Raw genomic sequence first — 6,953 nt, 5'->3', positions numbered from 1 at the left:
ACTGAAAACAGCATCCTTAGTCTCTCCTTGACCAGGTAAAATTACGTTTTCCCTTGTTAACAAAGACATACACACTAGGAATGAGCATATCTGCTCCCTTGAACATGCATCTATTTTTACGTCAAATGCTTGATTTCCTTAAACAAGAGGTGAAAATACCCAGCCTTACTCTGGAGTTCATAGGGAGTCCATGATACCTATGGCCAGGTCCAAATATTATAGTACTTCATCTCCTTCCTCCATGATCTATATTTGAGACATGAGCCTTTGCCAGAATGACTGCTATTCAATGCAATTAGAGTTTGTAAAATTCCTTCAAGTTATGGACATTTTTAGGTGCACCACTGTACAGAAACCACTAAATGATCTTTCTATTCTGAACTCATTCCACTTGCCAACAGAAACAAGGATGTGTGTGTGGCCCAGTCAAAATGTGAATCACGCCAAGTTCCAGGAAGACATACAACCAAAGTTCAGTCACAAACTGTGATGACACACCCATCTGGACCACTGACTCCAAACCTGTATTTCACAAATAGAAGCTCTTCAAAGGGTACAGGCTGGTACACATTTCACTCAGACCCTTTTCTCCCCTCAACACTGCTTAACAGGTCTACAAACCGAAAACTCCTGGAAGTGCCCATGTTTTAAATCTAAAATCCAGTTGTTTAGTGTTCTAGATCCTTCAAAATGGGGAAAAAAGATTGAAGTAAAAGAAATCCTCACCACTTGGCTTTTTGAAACATTAACAACTAACACCAAACTGGCATCAATAATGACTAAATTTAAAATGAAGAGTATCCAAGAAATAGAAGGGTCTTTGTATTTTGTAGGGAGGGTTAATTCAGTTTAGTTTTTTAATCCATTAGCTCTACTTAATAAAGCCTCACTCTTTGTGGTAGTGATATATGTGACAAAAGCTGTAGGCTTTTTGCCTAGCAAAAAGGTTCTGACGTGCACTGCAATGAATTTGAGAAACAAATGATAAAATATACTACAGATGCAAGAAACTGCACAAGCCCTGAGCAATTTCTGGATAGTGTCAACTTTGGGACAGTTTGATGACTGATTTAATTATGAAATTATCAGCCTTTAGTAGAAGGGAAATGCTGGCTGGAGGACAGACTCCTTGCTTCCTGCATCTCCAAGCAACACACAGCTTCCCTAACCTTAACGCTTTGGATCTCACGCTTCAACTCATCTGTTTGACCATGGCTAAAATAATCATCATCATCATGGGTCCCTGAAAGATTCACAATTGGCTGCTCAATTTTATTTTTCTCAACTTCAGAACAAATATGACTTTCTAAGGAAATTTCTGGAAATAAAAAAGTCATCACAATGCAGTATCTCTTGCCTATGTTTTTACCTTGAAGCAACGTTTCTTTTTTCAGTATGTGTGCTGCCAAAGCGAGCACGAAGCAATGTTTCTTTAATAAAGAATCAAGACAAAGATCCAAATGTGAATGTATATTCATTCATTAATTCACTCATTCACTCATTGTTTTGAAAAGGCAATTCAAATCAGGCCAGAAACATGTAATATCTTTGAAAAGACAGAATGACGAATGAGATCTTTTAGTTAACAATTTGAAAATGTGCTATTTGGGTTATAGGTACTTTTAAAAATGAGAAATGAAACTCAAAAAGCTAATTTTAATGTAACGAATTACTAATATAATCAAATTATCTACAAAAATGAAAATATTTCATGAATATGAAAGACAAGTTTTAAAAAGAGGTGAGCTAGTCATTAACTGAGGGAAAAAATGACCTTGTTCTGATTTATCTCATGCTGGTACAGTGAGTGACAAAAAGACTACATAAACAGTAAACAAACTCTCACTCACTGAACTAGTTTCCCAAAAAATGGCTATGATGCCCTTGAAATTATGTACTATTGATCTGGAACTACAGTGTGCCCTGGATTTCTAGTCAACATTTGTCCACAAAGGCCAGATTATCTTTTATTTTTTAAGAAGCTATATGAACTATGATAGTTGCTGGTCAAAGGTAATTTAACCAAAACCTAAGCCTACCTTTCTCAATAACAAATATCTTTATTAAAGTTTTGTCCTTTAAAAGTACTGTGTTTTACTATACCACATCTGCCTCATAAACACAGACCAAGAATGAGAAATACTGGTTAAAACTAAGTATGTAAAATTACTATATCTAACATTACTGTTATTACTCAAAAAACTGTTAATGAAATTTAAAGCTTTGGCATATTCAAGTCCCTAAGCCAGGACTAGTTTCTTAGAAAGAAAGCATAAATCTGAATTTGGCGCACCAGGATAACATCCTAAAGATATTCTTTACTTGACTGGTTTTTGCAACTCCATCTCTGAGTATTACAAACTGCAGTTTGAACACTCCATCAGCCAAGGCTCCAGTGATTTCATATCAGCGCACAGGAATTCCACATCACCTCCTTCTCTTTCCTACTGGAAAACACAGTGTTTTACATGCTTCCCATAGAGCATAAATAGAAAAAACTTGTCCACCATTATTTCAGAGCCATTAGATAATTTCTGTTCCGGAGTCCAAAACACAAACCAAAATTAAAATGTTCTGACCTTTCTAGTAACGCACACCTTCCCTTTGCAAAAAGCCTGCTCTTTATCCACCCTGTGCTAATTAATTTTCTCAGGAATTAAGAACAAACAATACAGACCCAGGTGGTTTTATAAACAACAGCAAACAAAATACTTCTTTCTAGCTCTAGCTCTTTCTAGCTTGTCATCTGGTCAGAAAGATAGAGAACCCCATCTGTGAAGTCCTATATCTCAACACTTTCTGATGGGTTTATTAGATGTAAGGCTGTGGCTTCTTTCCTCATCTCTTGGAAAAGCCCTTTTTTTCAGGCACCGGGGATGCAGCTTTTGACTCACAGGAAGTCCACGAAATCCACACGAATTTCCTCCAGACCTAGCAAGAGAAGGATCCTCACTGTGAGGGACAGTGGTAAGTGAAAAGAGAAACCTGACTCAGGAGTCTGAGCCCATACATGTTTTTCCTTCTCCAAAAGAAAGAGCCTGAAGCACTGATAACTGAGGATTCTGAATCATTCTGTGGAGTTATTTTTCTCCCCTTGAAAAATCAATCACAACTAGTTTGTGACCTGGGCACACAAAATCTCCAACCAGAAAAAAAGAACAGGTTTGAAACAAGAAATAAACAAAATTCAGAATTCTATACTCTCAGTTCTCAAAATATCTTTCCCTCCCAACAGCCAATTGCTTTCCCTGATTACTAAAGTTGGACACTAAATCAAATTCTCATTCTATTGCTCCCTGAACTTCTTATTGAAAGGAAAGATTTGTTTTGGTCCCACATGTTGAGAAATGCCTGTTCCTATAATTATGAGTTTGTATGTCATGCCTTCTGCCACATTTCTCTGTTAAAACGCCCTTCTCTAAAAATGATCCCTGAAAACACAACTACCAGCCCTCATCCTTTTCTCAAGCAGCCACAGGACACAGATCTGAAGATTCTCAGCAGCCTCCCTAACCCCTCCAGATCAAAGTTGGCAACGAAAGGGATTCTCGCTTAAAATTTAAGAGTGAAAAAGAACTGGAAGTTAGAAGTGTGCCCCCAAGAGACTAGCTTTCCCACAAGCTCAAGTGAATTTCTCACATCCTGACTGGACTATATAAAAAGATTTTTTATGCTGATGTATAAGGATGGCAATTATATTCTTTCATTTAAATCAATATGTAATATGCCACACAGGAACTAAAAAGATACAGAACTTTAGTTCTCTCTCAAAGAGCATCATTTTTGAGTCGATTTTTCATAAATTTTGTGACATTGTTGAATAACACCCCCCACCCATCGACCCCCATCTCTCTCTCTCTCTCTCTCTCTCTCTCTCTCTCTCTCTCTCTCTCTCTCTCTCTCTCTCTCTCTCTCTCTCTCTCTCTCTCTCACACACACACACACACACACACACACACACACACACACACACACACACACACACACACACACACACACACACACTGGGGTTCTCAAGCATTATTGGGAGACCAGGGTGCAGAGGGTCTAATGACACAGACAAGACTTTACATGTCCATCCCCTGGTGGTATTGGGAGCCCCAGGAGTTAAGCCCTACCCCCACCCCGAAGAGTCCGTTCCCACTGGGAAACAGGAGTGAGTTGGAAAAGGAAACCGACCCGGGAAAAAGGAGGAGCAGCTGCAACACTCAGCTGCAACCATACAACGGTGCCACTTCCCTCCGGTCTCCGAGAGGAGTCAAACGCCCTTACCTGGGGGGTGGAAGCCGCCAGCACCAGTTCCAAAAGTTCTAGTTCACCTTCCGTCGGAGTTCAAAGCCCCGGCACTCTGGCCCCGCCGCAGGCTAGCAGACCTGAAGGCAGTCCCGTCCTGCTCCCGCCGTCCCCACCCTCTGGGCCCTACACCATGTCAGGAATCCGGGCAGGCACCGAGCTTGGAGCTGACATCACTCCCAGTTCCAGGTACCTCCCCCTCCCACTGCGGCCCTCTCTCCTCCCTCCCTGCAGGAATCAGCCAAAGAGAGTTCGCAAGGGGGAGGGGTCCGCAGCGCCCTGGCTCCCGCTGATTGGGCGCGGGGACAGCCACTCAGAGGAGTCAACTAATTTTATACATTCCTCGCTGAGCCAGACTGGAGCTGGAAGTGGGTGTTGATGGAAAAAAAAAAAAAAGGAAAAAAATGCTGCCTTTCCTGCTATCTCTAAGGAAAGGGGCTGTATGGTGAAGAACCTTGCGGGTTGTGTTTTAAACTTTTCTTGGCAGATTTACAGTATCCCAGATCAGAAATGAAACTAACCCACCCAAGCCCCCTTTTTAAGGAAAAACAATTGCCTGTGTGTCACGGGCAAGTACGAGTCCGGCGGCGTGTGGAGCAGAAAATGGCTAGCTTTAAGTCAGGCAAATAAAGGAAAACGCCAGCTCACTCTGCTACCCTTTTATCTTGGGACTGCTGGGTGTTCCCGTAGACGGGAAATTTAGAACTTAAAAAGCACTTCGGAAAAATGTGGAAGAGAACGGTAGAAAAGGCTCCCCAGCTCTGAATTGTTAACTTATCGTTGCGGTGATATCGACCATGTGGCTGCTTTTGCTGTTAGCGATGAAAATCAATCACACCACGCGAGCTTCCAGGCAAATAAATTTGAACTTCTAAAGTAAGAAATATTACTATTTGCCTTTTTAAGAACCTTAACGCTGCTATTTTCATGCACAACTGAAAAGGGGGGGAGATCTCACAATTGAGTTCAACAAGCCACATGAGAATAATTACTGTTGAATGGAACCAATTGCAGAGGCTGAGCTATCAATTAAGAATAACTAACATTTACCATTGACGGATATCATGCTGTATAATCCCGTTGACTAACAGAACAGAAAGATTCTCAGGAGATGGTTCTTTCAATTTGACTAATATCTGCTCCAAGGCAGAACTGAATGAGAAAAGTGGCTCTGTTTATATGAGGTATAGGTAGCACGGTATCCATCATCTTCTGCAAGTATAGTGAATTAATTATTGACTTTCTATTAATTTTTACTGCTTGTTTTTGAAGGATGCGAATGTCATACATTTCGCCAGCCTGCCAAAAATGGTAGAGGGATGTAGACTCCAACATCGTGTCTCATTTAATCCTCACAGCCATCCTGGCAAGTGAGTGTTACTGGCCCCTTAACATAAGAATGAAAGGCTCAGCAAGGTTGCATAAGAAAAATTACTCCAGAACTGGAGTTGAAATCAAGGTCCATTTGACTCTAAAGCCATTTTTTCTCTTTACTCGAAAGCAGTGATTGCATACAATCTGCACTCATTCAAACACTGTAATGTTAAAAAAAAATCCACAGACCCAGGCCACGCTCTCTGTTTGTCAGACCTACACAATACCAAGCTCCTAACTTATACTTCTTATTCCATTTTTCTCCAATTCTTTCTATGTGCCACTACCAGATGAGTTATCTAAAACTGTTTGGTTTTGCCATCAATATCTTCCCCTCTAAATCAACCCCTCCTCCATTTCTCTGCAATTCTTGGCTAGCCATTTAAAATTGTCCCTAATCTGGCCTCTGTTTACCTCTCCCACCTTTTCCCACTTCAGTCCTGGGAAATACTCTGCTATAGTCAAACTGGTCTGCTCACAGATCCGTGCCTGATTCTCGCCTCTGGCCCAACTGGAAACCCCACCCTTTTCTGAGTGTGGGTTTGTTGTTTTTGTTTTTGTTTTTCAAGAACTTTTAAGATCTCTCTTAGCAACTTCTAGTATGTAATACAGTATTAACTATAGTTGTCATGCTGTACATATCATCCCATGATTTATTTACTTTATAAGTGGAAGTTTGTACCTCTTGACCCCTTCTTCTGCGTGTTAAATCCCACCCTTCTCTTAAAGTCTAATTAAGGTCCTTGTCCTCACTGTGTACTACAGTGGACAGAAAAAGGGCTTGGAGTCTATTGCTCAGTTCTATCGCTTATTTGCTGTATAACTTGGCCAAGTCACTAAAACATCCATCAGTTACCTCTTCTATGAAATGGGGCTGATAATACATCAAAGGTTATTGTAAGCTTTATTGAAATTGTATAGATGTGTAAACATGTGGTTATACATGTCTAGTTATATACATTTCCTATCTTCCTAAACTATACAATGAGGTGACGCCTCGTTGTATTCCTTACACACAATTCAAGTAAAAGTCTCAATAAAAAATACAGGACAGAAAATGGATCATTATATATACCTCTAACCCCCCTCCATTCCTTAAATATGCTCAAAACTCAAATAATCTCACATCCAGAAACCGTAACTATCTTTTCTTCCCGTCACCCCTGCCCTCAGTCTCTCTCTCTGCTTTGTCCAGAGTCCCTTCCTTTCCCCACTCTCCACAACAACCCTTTCATGCAACAACCCTTTACTCCCTCAGATATTTTCCGCACCAACCACTTAACTTG

General features: G+C 40.6%; 1 protein-coding gene across 16 annotated transcripts in view; it reads right to left on the bottom strand.

Annotated features, from left to right (window-relative positions):
- The window catches only part of PPFIBP1 (PPFIA binding protein 1), a 154,918-nt gene extending 150,434 nt beyond the window's left edge, over nucleotides 1-4,484 (bottom strand). For 12 of the 16 annotated variants that reach the window (XM_011363096.2, XM_011363094.2, XM_011363104.2 and 9 more), the window contains exon 1: nucleotides 4,273-4,484. The gene's annotated coding sequence lies outside the window, so the exon portion shown is untranslated. Of the gene's footprint in view, nucleotides 1-2,894; nucleotides 2,932-4,272 lie in introns of all 16 variants that reach the window. The other 4 variants (XM_023532374.1, XM_011363095.2, XM_011363100.2 and 1 more) reach the window with 2 other exon arrangements.
- Between the last annotated feature and the right edge of the window lie 2,469 nt (nucleotides 4,485-6,953).

This window comes from Pteropus vampyrus, unplaced genomic scaffold (assembly GCF_000151845.1).
Source record: "Pteropus vampyrus isolate Shadow unplaced genomic scaffold, Pvam_2.0 Scaffold82, whole genome shotgun sequence".
Taxonomy (NCBI): Eukaryota; Metazoa; Chordata; class Mammalia; order Chiroptera; family Pteropodidae; genus Pteropus; species Pteropus vampyrus.
The sequence above is the reverse complement of the archived record's forward strand: the minus strand, read 5'-3'. Positions and strand labels throughout refer to the sequence as shown.